Source organism: Cebus imitator, unplaced genomic scaffold (genome assembly GCF_001604975.1).
Source record: "Cebus imitator isolate Cc_AM_T3 unplaced genomic scaffold, Cebus_imitator-1.0 Scaffold68, whole genome shotgun sequence".
Classification (NCBI taxonomy): Eukaryota; Metazoa; Chordata; class Mammalia; order Primates; family Cebidae; genus Cebus; species Cebus imitator.
In genome coordinates this window covers 6,114,245-6,117,930 of record NW_016107383.1, presented here as the reverse complement: position 1 = coordinate 6,117,930, position 3,686 = coordinate 6,114,245, and the positions used below count along the sequence as shown (strand labels likewise).

Below are 3,686 nucleotides of genomic sequence, written 5' to 3'. Positions count from 1 at the left end.
AAAAAAAAAAAAAAAAAAAAAAAAAATTAATAATAGTGATAACTACCTTATAAGAGTGTTGTAAGAATTAATGACATATAGAGAGTTTCTAATTGCAGTAATTCACAGGCACACTTCCTCCCAATTATTAAGTATTAGTGTTGAACACTCAACCAAAGAATGTAAAAAATACTAAAACACTTTGGAAACCATCATTTCCTTTTATTATTTTCTATGTGGGTAATATCAGTATAAACTTAAACACATTATTAAGTCCAAATATAACTATACTTATTACTTAGATGCAACAAAATTGGAGAGTATTGGAAAAGGTATTAGAAAGCTGTCTCTGTGAAATCAGACATACAGGTTTAAGTTATAGGTCCCTTTGATGGAATACTTTAATCAAGTAATTTCTACTCTTCTATGTCTCAATGATATAAATGTCTCATTTGTAAAACAGTTAGGTAAAAATGCCTATTCTTACAGGCTCAAACTAGATAATGCATTTAAAACCTCTTTGCAAACACCAAGCACTACACCGATGCTGAGTTCTATTAATTGCTTTCCTTTGAAAAAATACTCACCTCCTTCACAGTCACAGGCAAAACAAAATGGAAAGTGGGCAGTGGTACAGGGACCGGTTATTTACTCAATAAACACTTGCTGTTATCATTAACCTCAATACTTCCTACTCCCCAACCTACATTACTAGCGTGTTTTCTCTACATAAGATCACACTATTACTGTTTCTCTTTTCTTGGTTCCACAGATTGGTCCTCATGGATTCAGGGCACATCTTATACAAAATCAGCAGTTTTCTCTTTTTTCAGATGGAGTCTCACTGTGTCACCTAGGCTGGAGTGCAGTGGTACCATCTCAGCTCATTGCAACCTCCACTCCCTGGTTCAAGCAATTCTGCCTCAACCTCCTGAGTAGTTGGAATTATAGGCACATGCCACCACACCTGGCTAATTTTTGTATTTTTAGTAGAGATGGGCTTTCACCATGTTGGTCAGGCTGGTCTCGAACTCCTGACCTCGTGATCTTCCCACCTCGGCCTCCCAAAGTGCTGGGATTACAGGAGTGAGCCATTACGCCCAGCCAAAATCAGCAGTTTTCAACTATGGTGGAGGTCATAGTCATAATCAAGGTCACACTAGCAGGTCACAGTCTATCCTGAACTAGGCCACAGTAATTGGCAAGACAATTTAGCAGTAATGTGAAATAGGCATCAGCCCAGGCTTTGTTTTTTCTGCTGCAGCAGATTCATGAGCCAAAGAATGAGAAGAATTTCACCTCCTTCCTAACCCAAAGCTTTAGATTCTAGACTTGGGCCTTCAGATCCCTTGTCTTTTCCACAGATACGGGGCTTTCCTTCTCCAAAAAGATGAGTAGCAGTTTTGTTTTTTTTTTGAAACAGAGTTTTGCTCTGCTGCCAGGCACCCAGCTGGAGTGCAGTGACGGGATCTCCGCTCACTGCAACCTTCGCCTCCCAGTTTCAAGCAATTCTCCTGCCTCAGCCTCCTGAGTAGCTGGGACTACAGGCACATGCCACCATGCCCAGCTAATTTTTGTATTTTTAGTAGAGACGGGGTTTCACCATGTTGGCCAGGATGGTCTCGATCTCTTGACCTTGTGATCCGCCCACCTCAGCCTCGAAGAATAGCCTTTTTGCATTGCCAAATGAGATGGCAGGAGTTTCCAGGTGAGAGCCCCTTCCAGCTGACCCTTCACAGGCTCCCTGAGATTAGCCATGCATCAGCATCACTCAGGGAACATATTTAGCATTTAGCCTTTTTTTTTTTTTTTTAATGGATTCTTGCTCTTTGCCCAGGCTGTAGTGCAGTGGCATGATTTCAGCTCACTGCAACCTCCACCTCGCAGGCTTAAGCAATCCTTCCACCTCAGCCTCCCAAGTAGCTGGGATTACAGGTCATGAGTTCGAGACCAGCCTGGCCAACATGGTGAAACCCCATCTCTACTAAAAATAAAAAAAATAAAAAATTAGCTGGGCATGGTGGCAGATGCCTGTAATCCCAGCTACTTGGGAGGCTGAGGCAGGAGAATTGCTTGAACCCAGGAGACGGAGGTTGCAGTGGGCCGAGATCATGCCACCACACTCCCACCGAAAAAAAAAAAAAAAAAAAAAAATCCAGACTCTGGCTTCTCTGGTACAATCAGAAGCTCTGATCATATCCGGTCTAGATGGCCATGTGGCCACAGCTGAGTAGAGCCTGCCTGTTCTACACAGGGCACAATCACTCATTTGCCACATCCTTATTACTTCCTATCTTCCTAATACCTGGCTGACAGGCATGTGAGTTTGCGGTCCCTAATCTGGGGCCACAGAGGGAAAAGAGTTGAAGAGAGGGTGGCTTGAATCTTCAAGAACTGAAGGACCCCAATGCTCATCAACAGAGGAAAGGAGGCTGGGTGTGTAATCCTAGCACTTTGGGAGGCTGAGGCAGGAGGATCACTTGAGCCCAGGAGTTCGAGACCAGCCTGGACAACATAGTGAGACCCTGTCTCTAAAAAAGAAATACGTATATATATTTTTAAATTTAAAAAGACAGATGAAAGAAGAAATATAATTCAATATATCCATATGGTAGAATGTTATTCAGCCATAAAATGGAACACACAACATGCTACAACATAGGTGAGCCCTGAAAACATTATGCTAAGTGAAAGAAGCCAGCCAGAATAGACCATAGAATGTAAAAGCCTGTTTATATGAAATGTCCAGAATAGGAAAATCCACAGAGACAACAAGTAGATTACTGATTATCTAGGGTTGGGAGCAGGGGTGGTGGGGTGGGGCATGGAAGTGATTGGTGATGGGCACGGGGTTTCTTTTAGGGGTGATGAAAATGCTCTAAAATGGTTGTAATAGTGACATAACTCTGTGAATAAACTAAAAACTACTGAATTCTACAGTTTACATGGATAAACTCTATGGTATGTGAACTATATCTCCACAAATTTTTAAATAATGAAACAAAACAAGAAAACATTAAAGGGAAGAAGGGCCTGATGTTAACAGTGGGTAGATCCTGGTAGACGGAAGGGAGAGGCTGCAGGTTTGGTTCAGTATAGGGTCCTCTGTACCTCCTCATTGCGGAGCTCTTGGAGGGTACAGGAGCTAGGATGGTCACGGCTGTAAGCTAGGATGATCACGGCTGTAAGCTAGGATGATCACGGCTGTAAGCTAGGATGGTCACGGCTGCACGTGTGGGAGTGTGAGCACCCGGTGAACTCTGCTCAGGACCCATACCCAGGTGTTCAGGGGTAGGAACAGGGCAGTCAGCAGGGCTGTCTGGACATGGGCCAGTGGCACCAGTCACTAATACTGGTCAGGGTCCATTTTACTGGGCTGCCTATAAGCCCTGGGATGGGGGCGGTGGTGGGGGTATGGTGCACGGGGAAGGGACACCAAAATCATCTGACATTGGACTTGTCATCCTCAACCTTGGTGATGGCCACTTCAACTGAATTTAATTTTAGAAAAACAGGCCAGGTGCAGTGGCTCATGTCTGTAATCCTAGCACTTTGGGAGGCCAAGGCAGGCGGATCACTTGAGCTCAGGAGTTCGAGACCAGCCTGAGCAACATGGCGAAACTCCATTTCTGCAAAATAAAAAAATAAAAAATAAAATTAGCCAGGTGTAGTGGCACATGCCAGTAGTTCCAGCTACTTGGGGGGTG

At 43.8% G+C, this 3,686-nt stretch overlaps 1 protein-coding gene across 1 annotated transcript in view; it reads right to left on the bottom strand.

Annotated features, from left to right (window-relative positions):
- The window catches only part of DEPTOR (DEP domain containing MTOR interacting protein), a 187,647-nt gene that overhangs the window by 1,418 nt on the left and 182,543 nt on the right, over nucleotides 1-3,686 (bottom strand). The gene's annotated exons all lie outside the window — the stretch shown is intronic.